Source organism: Myodes glareolus, chromosome 10 (assembly GCF_982192425.1).
Source record: "Myodes glareolus chromosome 10, mMyoGla1.1, whole genome shotgun sequence".
In the NCBI taxonomy this organism is placed as follows: Eukaryota; Metazoa; Chordata; class Mammalia; order Rodentia; family Cricetidae; genus Myodes; species Myodes glareolus.
In genome coordinates this window covers 30,456,505-30,477,456 of record NC_142035.1, presented here as the reverse complement: position 1 = coordinate 30,477,456, position 20,952 = coordinate 30,456,505, and the positions used below count along the sequence as shown (strand labels likewise).

The following is a 20,952-nucleotide window of genomic DNA, read 5'->3' as shown; positions in this document are numbered from 1 at the left end:
GTCTGGAAAAGTTGGGGGCGGCAGGATATACTATGAGCCAGGGTTGTATTGTGATACAGAGGAAGTCCCCCACACAACAGGGTCAGGAGTCAGACTTTTGGTCTTTCATCTCCGTAATTCACCCAACTCAGAACCACAGATCCAGAACCCAAATAGTAGGTGGCTTTCTGGATACGGACCTTGAAGTGCAAGGATCCTTCTTGGCCGGCTTGGTTCTTACAGTATTTGCTTTTTAAACATTCCTTCCAATGCTTTTCCCATATAGTCCAGGTTAGTCTCAAACCCTTTACCTTCCTTCTTCAACCTCCTGAGTGCTGGAATTGCAGGCATATGCCACCCCTCCTGGTTCTTAAGGAGGTTCTGAGATGTGTGTAGGACTCCTAGCATTCTAGAAATCCTAGTGAAAGTCATTCTGTGTTTCTGTCTGCCTTAGAGAGTGTGAAGTCTCCTTTTGTCTTTATTGACAAGGAAAATAATTATATCACATGCTTGAATTACTATCGATCATGCTTGTTTCATTTTCTATTTAATAACTTTTATGGTTTTAAATGACATTGTTTGCCATTCAACTTATCTCTGATCTCAGTATGCCAAACTATTTCTTTTAAAGCATTTCTTCTGGTGGTTGTCCTAGGTTGGAATATAAAGTCACAACTGCCTCATTTTCAAAGCAAACTACAGTGCTATTTTATAATCATGGCTTCCCAGTACCTTCCTATGTGATCTCTGCCATGCATTTTACTGCTACATAAGCCAGTCATTGGATAACTTGTCATAAGAAACAAGAATAAAAAAACCAAAGTTTTACTTGCAGCATTTTAAAAACAAGAAATTGATTTCTTCTCTTCTCTCTTGTCTATTGATTACAGCTTCTAACCTATGTCATTGTATTAACACCTTTTCTTGTCACTGTGGCTAAATTTCTGACAAAAAGAAAGTCAAGGAGGAAGGGTTTATTTGGGCTCTTAGATTGGAGGAAGACAGCCCATCAGGGTGGGGGAAACATGTGACAGGAGCTTGAGTGACCACAGGAAGCAGAGAGAGATGACTGTCAATGCTCAGCAGCTTCCTTTCCCCACTCTGATCTAGTCCAGGACCCCAGTCCTCAGGATGGTGCAGTACATGTAATTCAAGGTAGGCTTCCTTTCTCAGCCAATCCCCTCAGGCAAGGACTCTAAAGATCTGGAATTGTGTCTGTCTCCTAGGTGATTCTATGTCCAGTCAAGTTGACAGTCAAGATGAATTATTGTTAGAGTAACTATTATTACTATTGTTTTCTGGGATGCTGGCTTTTAAGTGAGCCCGTAGTCCTGGCAGTGGACTCTGCTTGCATTTGTCCAGTCTGCCCTTTTCCCTGCAGCTGGAAGAGGGTGGCCAGACTCGACAGCTGCAGCAGTTGGGTCAGCCTTCCGGGCTGTGACTCTTGTAATGTTTTTCAAAAAGCTTGGGAAATATCGCTCCATCCTAACAAGTAAAAAGCTGAGCAAGCTTTTTGGACGTGGAGCTCAGTAGAAGAGTGCTTGTCCAGATTGCACAGAGCCCTGACTTTGATCTCCATTGTGAGGGGGTGGGGTCAGAGGAAGAGAGGGACTGATCAAACTAAAAAAACAACAGCTCTTCATTAATCCTTCAAAGAAATGAGGCTGTGGGGAAAACCACTAGCCCCAAAGTTAGGTAAGCAAGTGTTGCTAGGAATCATAGCTCACCCCTACAGAAGCCACCAGCAAAGTTTCTGCAAGAACCGCAGATGGGAAAATCTAGCTGTAGCTGAAAAATGGCTGTTGATTTGAAATGAAATGAAATTTATGCCCTGGCAATGCTGAAGCATTCATGGGCAGCCTGTATATGGTGGTTCTGTTGAACTTGTCCGTATTGGGCTTCGTGGTCTAAGATGATGAGGATGGCTGATCCCTTCCTCAAGAGGGCACCAGATCTCATTACAGATGGTTGTGAAGCCATGTGATTGCTGGGAAGTGAGCTCAGGAGCTTTGGAAGAGCAGGCAGTGCCCTTAACCACTGAGCCATTTGACCTTGTGCCTAAGGTTTCTGCAATGCAGATTTGTGCTTTCTCTCTTTGCTGCCACTAGGAGGTATTTGAACTATGGTTAGTCACTAGTTGGAGGTTGAATTTCTCTCTAGATGTCTGGTTAGTGGGTTTGCTGTAAGAATGGGAAGAACGTTTACGAGTGTGTGTTAGGTACCAAGACTGTGATGGGACTTCAGCAAACATTCAGGGATTAATGCACCAAGTTTTATACTGAAGATGAAGAAGCCAATTTGGATCAATGGGCTAGATCTCATTTGAAGGCAAAGAAATGGTTTAGTGGTTAAACAAGGTACCGTGGTCACACAGTTCATAAGTGATGTTATTTCTGTCTCTGACCCCAAGACTTCGTGTGGTGTAGGACTGGCGGAAATGTGGTAAGTGAGGGATGAAGCCAACCAACCCAAACTACAGTCTCTTTGAGTGACAGTAGGAAATGCTTTTCACACGTTCCTCCATTCTTTCTTTAGCCTGAGTTGGAAGACATAAAGTTATTCAGTGTGTCACAGGGTTCAGTGCGGTCCTATTGTTCATTCCCACTGGTCAGTATGCCTTTGAGTTCCTGACTTCTCAAGTATGTGTTTGTCTTGCCTGCTGACTCCATACTTCAAAGCCATTTTAATTTTCATGAATGAAAGGCATGAAGGTCAAATGCAACATGCCCTGGTTTAATGGAATCCAAGACATGCCTTCCCCAAATCTAAAATATTTAACACAGTGTCACTTGTACCAATCCAGACAGCTGTAATAAAAGCAGTTTTGAGACCTGAGCTAATCACTGTCTACGTAGGGTCACTCTTTGCTTTCCCATAGTTTACCCCAAAGCTGTTTGCTTTCTTGTTAAGCTCTGTAACCTGGCATGGGACGATTCCTATCCCAAGTCATTTTTTTCCTGTATAAGCATCTCATACATGTTTTTAAGGCATTTTCCCATATAATCTAAGTTGTGAGGTTTATTGGCACAGAACTGACCATGTTGTTCTTCAACAACAACTCTGCTGCCAGAAGGATCTGTCCCACATCTCTCCTTCTTCTAGACCATTCAACCACCTTCTCCTATCGCTAAAACCAGGATTAGGATTCTTTCTTTTTTTTGGTGATCTTTTCTATGAAGTTACACGATATTTCTTAAATCCATTCTTAACTCAGACTATTTCTGTCGTTTTATTTTTCTCTTCTGAAGTGTGATTTGGTCGGCAGATAGGGAATCAGCTACAGGACTGAGTGAGCTGAGCTCACTTGAGGCTGGGCGAGAGCAGGCGAGGTCAGAGGCAGGGGCTGATAAGGGGCACATGCAGTGACTCAGAAACTGGGTGGGTGCAGAACTAGAGCGCAAAACAGGGCTGTCTACACACCCTTCCGCACTCAGCCCCGGGATGTTTCCTGGGAATGCATTGTTAAAGGACGACTTCCCGGTCTGTTGAGGAACTGCCAGCTTGTGTTCTATAGCTGTACATTAACTCCACAGGAACTTCAGAAGAGTTGAACTATATATAGAGTGTACATTTCTCTTAGAAAGGAAAGGAAGGAACACAGGATTGAAGAGTCCAGGCAGGAAAGAGGTGCATTTTCTACGTTCTGTTTATGTAAGTCATAGCTACCCCTGAGATACTGGAGTTGTGGTGATTCCTGCCTCCCATTTGTCTCATAATGTCAAGTGCCATCAGCTGTTTAATTAAAAATACATATATTAGGACTGCCCATGCTACAGTTTGGTGTAAGAGAACATGTGTTAAACAGCACAGGAAAGTATCAAGAATGTCACGAATGAAAATAGAACTTAAAAATAAAGTGGGCTAAATCAAATAAATATAAGATAATAAAATTTAAGGACAAGCTGAAAACAAACAAACAAGGGCAGCAAACAAAGACTGGCTTCCACTATAGAGGATTCAAACAGGCCCTTGCCCTCAGCGAGAGCCCCCCAACTAGGGCCCTCAGCCTGTGGTATCAGCAGCTGTGACACTGCAACAAGTTCATTGTAATATGCAGTGGGCCTGTGTCATGGCCACGTGGACTGTTAGCAGTCTTTCAAAAGAGCTGGTGGTTACGAACGTTCAACCTTCAGGGGCCCTAAGTAAATGAAGGAGCCAAATTGCCTAGTATGATTCTCCAAGAATTTCAGATTCTCTTGGTTAATGGTGTGGCTATGGAAACTGGCCCACTCCGTCTTGTTTCTTGGTCTAGGTTTGGCTTGCTGCCTTTCAAGAAGAGTTGGTTTGCTTTTTAACTGTGGGAGCTTTGTCTTTCATTACATAAAACATCTTCACAGAAGTAGACAGTGCTGAAAGCACTATGAAGAAATTTTACAGTTGAGATTTCACATGCATCAAGAGCATGTTGAACCTGGACTGGGGTTGTAACTCAGCTAATAGAATACGTTCTTAGCGTGCATGAAGCCCTGTGTTGGATTCTCCAGCACTACATGAAACCAGGCATGAGATGAACACCTGTAATTCTAGCATGCCAATGGATGTAGGAGGACCAGAAATTCAAGATCCTTCTTAGCTACATAGTGATCTCAAGCCAACTTGGGCTATATGAGATCCTGCCTCAAAACAAAATCTGTCCTTGGATATTCACCAAGGTCTGTTGTCTTTGCTTCAGGTTCCTGAGCCGCTAGTGAGTCTCATGATCCCACATTGCACAGAGTAGGCTCAAAATGACCCCTCAAGGGCTTACAGAGCTGCTGAGCCTGCTAGGGATCCTACTGCAGAACACTGCTTCAAGGGTTTCCTCTGGATGGCATTTTCCTAGGAGGATTCAGAAGGCAATGCGGAGGGTGTTCTGTGATGCTCCCCACAAACTGCTGTGTGCTACCAGATGTTCAGAGGTAAGCGTGTGTAATTGTTATATTTCACTTTAGTTGGCTCTCCTCAAAGTTCTCTATATGCCAACATACTTGAGAGTCTTCACACTGTTGTTTCCAAACAGCATGGCTCAGAGCCCCCGTCAGCGATCTATAAACAGAGGTTTATATTTATAGCTGCCCCAGGGCTCAGGTCTGCAGTGTCCATGCTAACAAACATTTCCATCTGGAAATTACATAGTACAAAGATCCAATCTGCAGCAACATTCACAGAGAGGAGACCTATAGAGTTAATAGAATCCTTGGGCCTCTTTTTCAAGACCAAGGGAAGCCTGGGTGGAGGCTGCGATGAGCTAAGGTCCATCCATAACAATTCCAGGGCGTTGACAGGAGGAAGACTTCCTTAGTTGCAGCCCCAGTTGAAGCCCCAGGGAGGCTTCTAGCCAGCTCAGGGATGTGCTAGGCTAACAACTGTCTTCCTCCAGGGAAGGGGTGACAGTCTATTCTCTCCTGTTCCCTTGGGATGGTCCCAAGGGCTAGTAGGAGGAAGGGCAGGGGTGGGATCCCCTGGCATTGTCTCACACACTTGCTCTGCTGCACGCCTCACAAGATGAAGCAAGGCAGGCTTTATTTTAAAATAGAAATCAATCCTAAGTCTTGTTTTGTCCTCTGACTTTTTCAAAATCTAAGTTTAATTTAAAAAATCCTTGCAGGGGAGTTAGGTAGTGATCTGAACTCAATGCACAGAAACATTTTTCTTGATGTTATTTCCCAGTGCTGTGCTCATATATTGTTTTCGTTATATTAGATGGAAGGAATAAAGTAAAATATTTGTCTCTTATGGAAAATTAGGACAAAAATGAAAATGTGCTTTTATGTAGCTGCCACTGGTATAGAATGGCCTATGCCCTCAGTTTCTCCCAGACCCTTGGAGTAACTTTAAAGCAAAACCCAAATATTATACCATTACCTTGTCCTCCAGCTTCTGTTCTGATAGGTAAGATTGTAAGCATGCATTCTTGTGATACTAGGAGCTTATGGCTGTGTATCAAGCGCCACATATCAGACCCAGTGAGTGCTCCTTTGTCCTCATGATTTACAAATGCCTTTGACAGGTATTCTGTTTAAAAACCAGGATCAGTACAAGCTTTGTGTATTGTGCTTACTGGGCAAATCTCCATCTCCCTTCATTCCAAGGCTATGGCTGCCAGCTGCACTGTGCTCTGATTTTGATTGTGCTACTTAACAATGTGTTAGATGTTGACCTTTCAGTCTCTTATCAGCCAGGGACATTTCTGGCTCCTGTTGCTCCTCCAGTTAGCCCACCCCTGTTACAGCTAGGGCTCCTCTTAGCAGGCATTTGTACCTGTTCCTGGAAGTATCTATCAGGTGCTTTTAGGTGTGTGTGTGTGTGTGTGTGTGTGTGTGTGTGTGTGTGTGTGTGTGTGATATGTCTGTGAGACTCATTTGTACTGTTGTGATAGCTAACTTATTTTCTGTGTTCTTCATGGAAATTCTAAACTTTGTTATGCTGTTCATATGATACAGATTACTTTTGTTTGGGGTATAAATAGCAGTTCTGCTATTGGTCATCTAGCCCTTGGGTTTTAGAACATAAACCCCCTTCTCTGAAATATCTGGACAGTTTGTCTGTATGCTCCAGCCTTTGGAAACATCCCATGTGGCTTTCCAAAGTGTGTGGGTTCCATTGACCCCAAACCCTTATAAATTCTGGGCATAGGTAGAGCTGCAGAACTCAGATTTCTCTGAGGACCAGAGTGACACCATCAATGGGAAACTCTACACCATAGAACTTTGGTTCATGCAGAAAAAGTGCACAAATGTCAAGTAAAATGTTGCAAAGTTATTGTGTAAAAATGACATGATGCTCCCTTCAAGTTGTTTGGACAGGTACATGGGAGTTCTATCTTTTTACTTGAGCCCCATTCATAGGATTTCTCATTAATGCCTGCATGAATAGGCCAGCAGCTGAACAGCACAACATCCATAACATCTGGTCCTGAGCATTCTGGATAAGAAATACTCAACTTGTGTATGCTTTCTTCTTTCAATGACTAGTTCTAAAGGTTTATCTTATTTTTAAATAAGATTTATTTATCTTATCTTTAAATTATTTATTTATTTTAAATCAGATTTATTTATCTTAGTTAAAAATGTGTGTACGTGTGTGTGTTATGTGTGGGTCTGTGCACCTGAATGTAACCTTGGAATCTAGAAAAGGCCATCAGATGCCCTGGAGTTGGTTGCATGGATCCGTGAGTCACTAGGTGAGGATGCTTGGAACAGAACTTGGGTCCTTTGTAAGCATATTATGGCCTTTTGACTGCTGAACTAACTCACCAGAGAAGGTTGGTTTTCTATCTTGACAAAGGATTTCTCCCAAGCCCTCACTATGGCCTGTAAAGGACTTGAACAAACATTAACCATTTCTAACAGCTCAATCATATTCTCAAAATCTACCCTCCACCCCACACCTTGAAGCACTTGCATGGGATAACACAGGCTGCTAAGAAGATGCCCTGCTTGATGCTGCCTTAACTGATGCTGGTCACAGCAGGCTTAGTCACAGCAGCTGACTGACTCTTAGGGACTTCTCACTTAACCCGATTGCCCTGCAGTCTACGTTCTCCTCTCGTCTCGCACTTCTCTCCACCTTTCTCCCTTGTAATCAGATTTCCCCTTTGTATGAAATGAACAAAAAGAGTTCATTTCCCTGACTGTTTCTGGTTGCTGTAGTCGCGTCTCCCATTCAACAATAGGGAATGATGTGGGATTCCCCTCTGTATGTTGTGAATACCATTGGTGAATAAAGAAACTGCTTTGGACCAATAAAAAGGCAGAACTTAGCTAGGAGGGGAAAACTAAACTGAATGCTGGGAGAAAGAAGGGCAGGGTAGAGAGAAGCCATGTAGTCCCGCTGGAGACAGACGCTGGGAACTTTACCCAGTAAACTGCAGCCACGTGGCAATACATAGATTACTAGAAATGGGTTAAATTAATATGTAAGAGTTAGTCAATAAGAAGCTAGAGCTAATGGGTCAAAGAATGTTTTAAATAATTAGTTTCTGTGTGATTATTTCAGGGCTGAGCAACCAGGAACCAACAAGCGGGCCCTCCCACAACAGGGGAAGTCTTTTAAAACATATTTTCATTGACCACATTTATTTATGAGATACCTGTTTAGTTTAACTTGCTAATTTTTATTACTTATTAATTTATTAGGTTTGGCTGTCTGCTTAAGTGTTTTTATGTGTACAACTGGTTTTTTTTGTCCTAATTCTCTGTATGGAGAACATATTTAAAGAGAACCAGATGTACTAGCTAGGACCAGACAGTTAAAGAATGAATGAAAGAACAGAAATTAAACATAAGGCAGATGCAGAAAAAAAAAAGTCTAAGGAGAATTTAGAAAAGGTGGGATTAAGCATTGGGAGTCTCTAGAGGAAATTTACTCCCTGGGAACAAGATGAAAGAAACATATAAGAAAAACAGAAATCACATAGAGAGTGGGTGTATAGCTCAGCAATAGGATCAGGGTTATATGCCCAGTATTACCAAGGGGAGAAAGATTTAGTGGTTTAGAAGAAAAGACTAAATCATTATGATTATTGGCAGGCTTCTGCAATGGTGGAGCTTCATGGATGTCAATGAAAAAAAAAATGAAAACTAGAATATGTGAAACTGTGGTTAGAGTGGCTACTGTCCACGACATAGTAAGGTTCACCTGGAAGCAGGATGCAAAGCAACTCTATTTTATCTGCTCTGCTTTAAGTCCTTTGGAAACTCTCAAGGAGCCTCTGAAATGGTCTTTCACTGTGCAAGCAACAGTTGCTTCTGTGACTCCATTATGTTCCCCGTCTGATGAGGCCCATTCCCATACATCCACTGTAGTCATCCAGCGAATCTGGATCTGTCAGCGCTGTGGAGGCTTCTCCGGGCCTTGCCCTGCTGGGTGGAGAGCATCCTGCCTGAGGGGACTTGCCTTTCCTGAAGGAAAAGTGAAGTGTCCCAAGGGGAAGGAAGGGACACTCATAACTAGGGAAGTTGTCCACTCCCAGGGATGATGGGGGAGGGACAGCTAGGGAGTAGCCTGAAAAGCTTCAGAATGGGACAGTCCCGAGCTACTAGGTCATCATGACCACTGACTTTAAGGACAGTGCAAGATTCAACCTGGCCTACCCTGAGTCTCACGCAGAGCTGGCTGAGTGTGCTCCAGAAGAGCAGAGCTGCAGGAGGCTTGACTGTAGGGACTAAATGGTCCCTTTCCCTTACCCATCTGCTCCATCTCTGCAGACAAGCAGAGAAGAGATGTGGATAAAGGAATGAGGCAGTGTTTAGGACATAGAAGGGCAGTCAGAAGAGCCGGTAAAGAGTCCATAGTACTCATATTCACAGACCATCATGGAATAATCCATCTTAGGAGGTTGAGGTTGTAGAGGTCAATCTGCCTCTGCCGCCCAGGCATCAGGACTAAAGGCATGTACCGCCACACCTTGAGGTCACAGAGGTCAATCTCTACCTTTGTTCCTAAAAGTAATGGAGAATGTGGTCCGGCCCTCCACACGGACCAACCAAAGCATCAGAGACAGTCCCTGCTCCCATTACCAGTAGTCCTACAAATAGATCAAGCTACAACTGTAGCCTAGTTCGGTACAATGTAGGCTCCTTGGTTGTTGATTCAGACTGTGAGTTCTTATGAGCCAGGTAAACTGTTTCTGTGGGTTTTCTTGCAATGTCCCTAACCCACCGGCACCTACAATCCCTCCCCCCTCTCCTCAGCAGGACTCCCATAATTCAGTCCATCATTTGGCCATGGGTCTCTGAATCTGCCTCCATTAGTCACTGGATGAAGGCTCTCTGATGACAAGCGGAGGAGTCACCAACCTATCACAGGGATGTCCAGTTCAGGCCATGCATCCACTGCTGCCAGGAGCTTTTGCTGGGGCCATCCTTGTAGGCTCCTGGGAGTTTCCCTTGCGTCAGGCTTCTACCCCCTTCCAATTGTCTCTCTCAGCAGTCTCTCTGTCTACCCACCTCCCAACCCAATCCCTCCAATTCCCATGCCCACCTACCCCAAGTCCAACTAGGAGATAACTTTTTCTCTTTCCCAGGGAGATACATGCATCCCCCTTCGGCTCTCCTTTTTACCTAACCTTTTCAGGTCTGTGAATTACAGTATGGCTATTGTGTATTTTGTACTTAATATCCACTTATGAGTGAGTACATACCATGTTTGTGTTTTTGGGTCCTGGTAAACTCACTCAGAATGATTTTTTTTCTAGTTTCATCTATTTGCCTTCAAACTTCCTGATGTCATTTTTTAAACAACTGAATAATACTCTATTATGTAAATGTACCACATTCTCTTTATCCATTTTTTGGAGGGGCATCTAGGTTGTTTCCAGGTTCCGGCTATTACAAATAAAGTTGCTATGAACATAGTTGGACAAGTTTCCTTGTGGTATTATTGAGCATCCTTTGAGTATATGACCAAGAATGGTACAGCTGGGTCTTGTGGTTTATTGATTTCCAGTTTTCTGAGGAACTACTCTATTGATTTTCAAAGTGTCTGTACAATTTTGCACTCCTACCAGCAATGAAGGAGAGTTCCCCTTGCTGCACAGTTCTTCAGCATAATCTGTCGTTTGATATTTGATTTTAGTCATTCTGACAGGTATAATATGGAATCTCAGAATCATTTTGATTTGCATTTCCCTTATAGCTAAGGATGATGAACATTTCTTTATGTGTTTAAATGAATATTTTTGGTGATCTGAAGACTACAAGGGAAAAAACGGAACTGTATACATTTTGGATTAAGTTTTTCAGTTGACATATGAAATAATAGATTTTATTATGGCATTTTCATAACTAAAAGGGTAATGAAAACTATGCATGTATTTGAAGAAGATTTTTTTGTAATTTTTTGATTGTATACTTTATTCATGCATAGATTAATTCATTCATATATATTCAAACATATCAGTATCATTTATTTATCTTTACAAAGTATTTGAACTTGATTTAAAAATCTATATACATTGAATCTTAACAGTTTGCCATCAAAATAAAGCTATATTAAAGTGTATTGATGTTTCACATGTATACATGTGCATGTATGATCACACATACAAACACACAGGATAGAGGTCATTAAGTACTGATTTATCCCTGTGCTTGAGTTTTTTAGTGTTAAATGGCTTATAAATATTAGCACAAAGTTCAAACAAGGCAGTATTCTCTATTAATCTTTGTTCTATTGCTGTGAAGACATACCATGTTCAAGGAAACTCTTAAAAACGAAAACAAAGACATTTAATTGGGAGCTTGCTTACAGTTTCTAAGGCCTAGTCCATCATCGTCATGGTGGCATGCATGGCTCTAGCAGTAGCTGGGAGCTTTGCATCCTGATCCTTAGGCATCAGAGAGAGAGCGAGAAAGAGAGAGAGAGAGAGAGAAAGAGAGAGAGAGAAACTGGGCCTGGGATGGGCTTTTGAAACCTCAAAGCCCACCCTCAGTGACAGCAACACACATCCACCAACAAGGTCACACCTCCTAATCCTACTAAGCATTCATGTATATAGGAAAATATTGTGTACACACACACACACACACACACACACACACACACAATCTCTCACCTATGCTCTGTAATGAAGCCCAATAAACTCATTTGTTCTCTGAAGAGAATTTTGGGCTCAGTCACACTTTGGTTGTCATTGGAACCATAGGATGAGTAACATTGCTTATGTCTCCTACTGGGAAGGAATTTCAGAGATTTGATTCCATCTGGATCTCTGTAGATGAATGTGGAAAATTTCTACAATGAGACAGGAGACAGAAGACAGAGTCACTCATGTAACTGCCCCCCTCTCCCCATCAAAAGTTCTTATTCTTTCCATCTCACTTGTACACAACCCCTGAGAGACAGAGGCTTTATCAGGATGAAGTGATTGCAGACTTGCACAAACTTCTGAACTCTTGAAGCAGGTGGAGAGGTTATGAATCAGGGACAAAGGTGTCTATAGCCTCAGTGAGGGTACTTCTTGGGGTGGTACATGATCATCTAAGGCAGCTTTGGGGATCACAGCTGCACAATTTTACCACCTAGGCAGTCACCAGAGAGGCCTCCAGCTGTGCAAATGTGAAGGTCTGGCCATTTAGACCCAAACATGCAAAAAATCAACTGTAGCCTTTCGGGCAAATTTTGCCATATCTGAAGTCAAAGGCACTGGTCCATTAAACAACTTGCCTCTCTGTTCTCTGCATATGTAGCCAACAGGTCCCTGTTTCCTATGCCTTGTCTCTCTCCAGTTCTTGAAGAAAAACTCCTTCCCCAAATCACTCTCACTGGGATGGAAGTGGTCTCATTCTATGACCACGCCTACTCTGTCCAGGTGTGAGATTTTTTTTCCCTCTCTGAACTGAATTAGGCTCTGTGAGGCAGAATCCAGACATTTTTTGCATTTCTAGTGGAAGAGTTAGCTGCATTATCACCCTCATAGACCTGGTCATCAGAGAAAGTTCCTGTCTCCCTTGTTTGAAGATGCTCTGAAAGGGTGCTTGCATCTTCCGAGGTGACACGGGATGTTGTTCCACAGGGACTCACTTCCTGCAGTGTGCCCTGGGGAAATGAGGACAACCTGGCTACCCTGAGGCTCTCAGGCTATGTGGGTGACAGCCTTTCAGCTTGTTTGGAGATTGTGCTCAACAGGTGAGGATGGACATGGACAGACACACACACACAGGTACATACTCACACACACACTTTTCCTTATCATTGTTCATCTTTTTCATTATTTTATTTCTAGCTTAAAATCATAAAAATGAGTGCTTAATAAATATTACTGAAAGAATAAATAATAACACAATGAACTGGCTTCCTCAGCTTTCCCAGAGAGTAACAAAGCAATGGCAGTGTCTTCATCTTGTGACTATGGTACCTTAAATTCCCTGTAAAGCAAGAGTATTGGTGCCATAACTCTATGTGTGTATGAATGTGTGTGAACACATTTGTGTGAAATCCTTTTTACCTTTATGAAAACGACATAATATACACCAATGGACATACCAAAGTGGATGGGGAAAGTCCACAAAGCCTCAGCCCTACACAAAGAGCTATAGGCAACTGAGAATAGCTGGGGGCAGAAGTCTTCTTCTCCTAGGAAAAGCATACCGGGTGGTGGTCCAGTGTTACACAGTCAGGCCTGAAAACATGCAAATAACATTATATAAGACACACACACACATATATCCAATCAAGTCATATTTAAGAATATATGTGTATATACAAATAAATATGCATATGATAACAATTAATGAAAAAGAGACCATGAATTTAAGGAGAATGAAGAGGGGTATATGAGAGACTCTGGAGGGAGGAAAAGGAAGGGAGAAATTTTCTAACTAGATTGGGATCCCCAAAATTAAAAAAATGTCATCATATGTCTATGACCAAATGTATGAATTTAGAGGCCATGATGCTAAATGAAATAAGCCAGGCATGGAAAGGTGAAGACTGTAGCTCTCACTTGTATGGAATCTAAAACTGTCAAACGCACAGAGTGGGTGGGAACCAGGAATGGGGAGAGGATGGGGAGGGGGATGGGGAGGAGAATGGGGAGGGGGATGGGGAGATGGGCATCACAGGGTTTGATGCATCAGTTAAACAGAGATTTTTGAGATCTGTCGTACAGCAGGGTTAGTATAATTAATCATAGTGTATTTGTGTTAATTACTTTTGCATGGCTGCTACAAAAAGATACTCAAGAAAAGCAACCTAAAGGGGGAATATTCAATTTGTTGATGGTATCAAAAATCAGTCTATGATCGCTTGGTCCTGTGAAGTTGGGCTGAACATCTTGGGAGTGGGAACATGAAATGAGAGAGTTTTCTCTTCTCAGGTGGGCCTGGAGCTGAGAAAGGCACACAGGAAGGAAGCGAGGTAGGACCATGATCTAGCCTCCAAGGATCCATTTTCAAGGACCCACTTTTTCCAGTACAGTGCCTCCTCTGAAAGTTACCAAAACCTCGCAAAACAGTGCCACTAGCTGAAGGACCATCACCTCATGCACGGGCGTATAGCGGACACATCAGATCCAAACCATAGCAGAATCACTCATTTCAAAATAGCTGAAAGCAAATTTCAAATACATGAGAAAGTGAATTCCAGTGGAAATGAGTTAGGGAGATAAGAACGGTGCAGGGATCTTGGTACTCAGAGGACTCTATTATCTGCAGGGGACCAAGCTTTAAGCCATTCCTTCACCTTAGCCTGTTGGTTCAGAGAGGGAAAAGCTAGATTTTAAGGACATCATTGCCTTTTGTACATAGGTAACCGAATAAATTGGAAGTTTCTGTTTTCTCCTGCAACTCAGTTATTTAGAAATGAAGACTGCGAATAAGCAGCCTCAAGAGATAGGTGCTCGAAGTCCTCAGACTAGAGAGAGCTTCTCCGCATGGGACTTGGCAGCCACTGTTCTGCATCCCAGAAGTTTCTCCGTGGCATTCCATCACCCCTTTCTCCCCAGAAAGGCATTTGCAGTTCTGAACAGACACACGGTGTGATAAGCAGGGTTTACTTTGCGCTTCTCATCTAAAGCAGGAATGCTTTCCCTGGCCGGATGCCGTGGCTTACTTGATCTGCGTATTACACTGCACTTCACAGGGCACAAATAAAGTTTTTATGAAAGTGTCTGTAGAACAGGAATGCTGAAAGTCCCGCTGATGTTTCACAGGTGCCAAACGTTAGCCTGCATTCTTGCCAGTGCTGAAGATGGGAATGGTGTGGTAGCAGGCTTTCTGTCACGTGACAAAACACCTAAGATGATCGGATTGGAAGAAGAAAGGTTTCTTTTGGCTCAGAGTGGGTCTGAGTTGGACTGCCTCCTGGGGCTGGGTTGGATGGCCCCCGTTGCTCTGGGGCTGTGCGGAGGCAGCATAGCATAAGTGTGGCAGGGAAATAGCTGAGCTTCGGATCAGCGAGCTCCATGTTCAGTGAAGGACCCATCTCAAAAAACAAAGTGGTTGTGAATGAAGATGCTCAGCATCAATGCCTTGCCTCCACACAGGTCTCAGCAACTCTCAGCATTACGACAGATTGGGGACCAAATTTTTATCACATGGATCTTTTGGGGAGTGGGGGACAGTTACTCAAACCACAGCTGACAGATTATGCTTTTACATCCTCAGTTACTGTGTGAAAAGCACCCCAGAAAACTGACAGGAATCAGCCTCCATTCCTCAATTTCTTTTCTATTGTTTCCCCTGCTTCCATAGCTGTGTTTGGTGCTCAAGGAGATGATACTTAGCTACTGGACATAGTGTTTTATCTTACAGAGTACTAACAGAGTTAAAAGAAGAAAATATTCTCAAATGTTCTCCATACCTCGATTGCTTCAAAGACACCAGGGACAGTGAAAATGACATGAATGCCATACCATCTGGGCTTCACATTCTGATTTTCATACATTATTTTGAGTTCAACAACAAGAAAGAGAATGCCAAGGGTGCATACCTGTCACTTGCGTGGGAGGGGGTGGTGGGAGCTGCCCCGAGGTTCTCTGTCTTGTAGGTGTATCTGTCACTCATATGATAGCTCTACCCTCATCTCCAAAGCCAGGGTGGGCTCCATATGACAAGGGTCATCCCTTGAGTATAATGGAGTTAAGTGGATTTCTTCCTGGATGGAAGCTGAAGAAAGCTGGGAACTAGAGAAGCCTGGGGCTCTGTATCTGTGTGGATCCACTTATGTAGACCAAGTGTGGGTGGCTAGTGGGGAACTGACCTCACTAAGAGCACATCGTTGTTGAAAGTTCACATTCCAGTCCAGTATCTCTTCTGTCCCAGAACTGCATCTGCTCGTTGAAACTTTGCATCCTTCTTGTAATGGCTTACCTGTGTCAGATGGTTAGATCTTGGTGTTTATGTAGTCTGACTGATATCATGTAAGTCACCCAAAGAGAAGCATTAAGTATGAAAGCTTGTCATTTTTTAATTTTTTTATGATTTATTTATCTTTTTTATTTTATGTGCATTGGTGTGGAGGTGTCAGGTCCCCTGGAACTGGATTTTCAGACAGTTGTGAGCTGCCATGTGGGTGCTGGGAACCCGGGTCCTCTGGAAGAGCAGTCAGTGTTCTTAACCGCTGAGCCATTTCTTCAGCCCCAAAAGCTTGTCATTTTAAGGAGGGATTTGATATGTTCAATTTCCTCTGGATTCACTCTGGTGCGTTCTATATCTCCCAGTCCCTGGCCTCAAGTGCATCAAGGGAGGATGCTCAGAGTAAGCCCAGCACACAAGGCAGTAGAGCTGCCTGCTGGATTGCAGCGAGTTACTGCTTCATCAGACTCTCCCCGCAGCGTGATGCTCAGCACCTTTAGAACTGCATCAGTGGGTCTGTGACCCACATTCTTTCCTCTTCTACAAAATGCACCACCCCCAGCGTCCTACAGATCCTTCCTCCAAAAGTACTTTACTCTGCCTTCCTAACCTCTAAGGCTATTCTGGAAAGTACTGTCTAAGACCCAGTACCCTCCATCCTGGTGGCTGCCAGAACTTCAACAGGAAAAAAGCCTCTGTGAAGAGATTCCCTCCTCCTGGTGCAGATGCTCAGGGGAAAGGAGAACCCTTTGACAGTAAGCTCAGTGCAATGCAGAACACAGACCAGCAGCTAGAAGACACTGGCTGAAAACAGGATGGAGGCTGCCCAGAGCTGGGAAATGTGCTTCCATTGGAAAGGTGGGAGGTAGAAAGGGAAGAGAGCTGACTCTCTTGCCATGTAACCCCAAACAATGCAGAATGTTAACACAATCTGCCCACTAGGATTATGGTCATCATGTTCTTCTAGGTCTAAAGAACGAGACTATCAGACCTGTATGAATCCTCATTTTGTGTCTGTGTACATATGTCTGTGTGTGAGTTTCTGCACTTATGTGTGTGCAAATGCATGTATGCATAGGTACTTGAGCATGTGGAGGCCAGATATTGATGCTGGGTGTCTTCTTCATTAACTCTCCACTTTACTTTTTGAGACAGAGTACTTCACTAGCCCTGAAGCTCCCTGACTCAGCTAGCCTAGCCAGCCAGTGCACTCTGGGGACTAGCCATCTCCCCAGTGCAGGGGCCGTAGGAATGTATCACCATACCTAGATTTTCACATGGATGCTGTGGATCTGAACCCAGGTCCTCATGCTCACGCAGTAAGCACGTTATGCACTGGACCATCTCCCCAGCCCTTCTCTGTTATCCCATAACTAGTCTAGGCACACGGGGGCTGGCTCTCTCAATAAGACATGGGTTGAAAGTTGGGGTGACAAGGATGTCTGAGGATCCTTTATGAAAATAAAATGAGTTCAATATCTGAGGTTCAGTTCAATATTTGAGGTTCAGACTTGATCATGGCATGGTGGAATCTTTCTAGAAACTTCTGTGCATGTTTCTTACCTGAGATTTAGCAGCCACAGTAAGGAGGAAGGTAATTCCTGAAGGGACCTTAAACGTTCCAGTTCTCAAATGGCTTCATTGCCTGGGGACTGTAAACTTTCAGTTGCATGTTTCAAAACCCTTACTGTAGGTGTATTATCTTAAATTCCCAAACTGCCTACACAGATGACAGAGGGGTTGGAGCGTGATTTGTCGATGACATCCAAGCACACCCACTAATTCTCTTAGAGAAGCTGAATTTGAGCCCTCTCTCCTGAGGGTAGGTTGGACTGAGTGACTGGAAACAAATAAGGTTGATGCGGTGGTGCCACTTTCCATAGCTTGGTCAGAAAAAGATGCTGTTTTCTGCTTGGCTCTGTCTCTCCTGGGGACTGAAGTTCCCAGAAAGCAAAAACAAAAACAAAAATCCACTTCACCTATGCTAAATATTCCAAGGCTCACTGACTGATCGGACCTTTGTGGTTGTGGAGAGCGGGGATGTTGCAGGTCTAATAGCCAAATCCCCTTGGACTATCTTTAGCTCCAACGTTTTTGGAAAATGCCTTGATTTATGACTTTATTTTGTTCTATAACTATAAAAACTTCATGAATCCATTTCCATACTGGAACACGGCATTTCAGGACAACCTGAATCTGTTCCCTGGCTATGGTTTCTGTCATTTGGCTCCAGAATAAACTCTTTTATTCCTTCTGAGCTGAGAGCTGTGTTTTGTATTGACACAGTCTTGGATCATTCCCAGGAGAGGAAGCCTGTTGCCTTGTTGGAAGACTGTCTTTCTTTCAGAGAAGTTCACGCAGGTGAGTACTCCTTCGGGAAGTTGTATGAACGAGCCAACTTTAGAAGCAGTTCCTGAAGTCCTGCTCAGTCCTTCAGGTGACAGCGGATCCCACCAGCATCCTTCCGAGATCTCCATGAGGGTCCTCCAGCCAGTGACCAGATAAGTCACGCTTAAGTTTCTGACCTTCAGAAACTGAGTGTGATAGTGATTGTTTGCTGGTTTGATATGCTGAGCCTCAGGGCAGCGTGTTCCCCCAAATTCAGCAGCCAGTAAACAGTGCACAATACAGACACTCTAGCCCAAGGCCATGGGGCCTCACAGTTATTACATGGGGGTCATGGTCCCAGTCTAGAAACACAGGTTTTCTACTTTCTGTTCTCACATTTTTGGAAACTTACACACAGAGCAAACATCTTTCATCTAAAAATCTGAACTGCAAAGTGCTTTAAAATTTAAAATTTTCTGAGCATGGACACAATATCACAATTGGAAAATTTCATACCTTCAGGTGTCAAGGGCACCATTAAAATACAGTTGTACTGAGTGTGATGTATAAAATCACCTTCAGCCTCTGTGTGCAAGTATATTGGAAACAGAAATGACTTTCTCGCTTCTATGAGAGTCCCATCTCCAATATAGCTCATAACATGTGTGCAAATATTTTACACTATGAAAAACATTTCAAATCAGAGAAACTTCTGGATAAAGGCTGCTCAAGCTCGGTTGTACTCTGACTCATTTCAGCCTGGTGTCTGTCCCACTGTACACCCTCACTTGATCCGGGGAGTGGTGGATCCAGTGAAGTGTGCTGTGGACACTCCTTGGTTTACCCATGGTCATCTCAACTGATGACACCATCCAGGGTCTCTGGTGCCTTTGCAAAGTGAGGCCGGATCCTGTGTACAAAGGTTTGCCTGGATCATAACTCTTTCCTGGTTGTCACTGAGGGCTGTGTGTTCTCAAGCATTTCTCTCTCTCTCTCTCTCTCTCTCTCTCTCTCTCTCTCTCTCTCTCTCATTCTTTTTGTTCTGATATGGCCTTTCTCATCCTAGAACTCTGAAATAGCCATGGAGGACGGGCTGGAGAAGAGAGGAGACGGACATCTACAATAACCTCAGGCACCCTTTCCAGAATGCCCTTCTATGAGGCTCCTGGTCTCCTGTGAACATCCCTCGTGGCTTCCTGGTGCACCAGAGTTGCTAAAAATCTCCAAATTTCAGAGTGGACAGCTTGAATCAGCTTGAAATTTTGATATATAAAAGAAGCAATCAACTGAACTTTGAAAGACTTGGTTTAACTTTACCCTGAACAGTGGGTGAACAGTGGGTCATTCTTTTGTATGAAACAGCCGTCTGCTACTCAGAAGCTGAACTAGGGAGAGCAGCACCATCATCAATTTCCCAGCAGGATGCACATTTAAGACATAATATCAATTTTCCTCTAGTGGGCAGACCTCACACTCAATCAGAAAAGACTAGGTTACCCCTGTAACAGTCATGCTCCTAATAGCTTGTTGATGGGCTAGCATTACAGCACAGAGGGTCCATGACAGTTCCAAAAGGCCCAAGACTATCAATGCCTTGGGTCTAGGAAAGAAGCTAACATGGGTGTTTTCTAAGTTGATGTTCTTTCCAACTGTCTTCTGAATATTTATGCTTCTGTTCATGGCGTAGAGATGCTCTCAACCTTGATCAGAGGAAGTGCAGAGGCTGGTAACTTGCTAACGCCATGGGAAGCAATGACTCTTGAGTGCTTAAGCCAGGTATTTGTGTTGGTCTCTCTAAGGCTCAGGGCACCTGGAGAGAATAGAAGGTTGAAGGATGTCGGGTGGGGGGAGGGGGTACAGCAAAATTTTGTTTTTTGATCTGGACATAGTTGTTGAAAATGAGAACTCACAACAGTTATGGTTACCTACGCAAGATCTACAAAAGACAGGGCCAATAAAGACAACAGTCCATAATGGATGGGGGTTTCATGAGGTACCCCTTCTCTGAGAAGGTGTTAGGCAGCTAATAGTTGCTGGGGGATCATTCCCCAGTTGTGTAGCCATTAGTAACTTGTCCTGCCTCAGTGGATAATCTTGTCTCATTCAAGAAACCCAGATTAAACACAGTGATTACACGAATGCCCATGTACACACAGATTTGCACGCGTGTGCGCATGTGTGTGCATGCACACACACATACACATTTATGTGTGTATATATGCAATTATGAAAGAATTAAAACAAAGAAGATATGCTGTGAAGTCTGACAGTGCTGCAGGCATGTAATCCCAATACTCAAGGCCAAGGCAGAGGAATCATAAGTTCAAGGCCAGCCTGCACTCCACAATGTGACCTTGTCTCAAACAAGTAAGTAAACAAACAAAAGATGGAGATGTAACATCTAGATATGACCTTCACTACCCACAATCCCCAATCCCCAAATCCCAAGTCCCAGGGCCTGCTAAGCATCATGGATCTCTCAAGCACCCCTTCCTGACGCAAAGTGCCACATTCTCCCGAACTTCTCAGCAATTGCACTTGTTTCTTCTCTTTCAGACCCTCCCTCCTGCACCCACTGCTGATGTCACAGCAAACCTTTCCTCTGGTTCAGAAACACTTGCACAAATGTGTCAAAGGTGAAGAATTTTGTCTGGACCCTGGCAAGCCGTCATGTTTCCGATGCCTTGGAAGATGATAAAAGTCAGGTTTCAGAAACAGACGGCCTTGTTTATGGAGAAAGTACTAAAGAGGGGAGGAGTTTAGATAGTGTTTCATGGGGCTATTCCCGGAGTCCAGGAATTTTCCCTCCTTTGTTTTTCTTGGTTACATGTCTGAAAGATGAGGACTTAAAAATAAAATCCCAATATCA

General features: G+C 43.5%; 1 long non-coding RNA gene across 1 annotated transcript; it reads left to right on the top strand.

Annotated features, from left to right (window-relative positions):
* Window positions 1–4,655: 4,655 nt before the first annotated feature.
* Window positions 4,656–20,952, top strand: LOC148120606 (uncharacterized). Its single transcript, XR_015739140.1, has 3 exons — window positions 4,656–4,877; window positions 18,042–18,116; window positions 19,150–20,952. It is a non-coding gene; the product is annotated as an uncharacterized LOC148120606 (long non-coding RNA).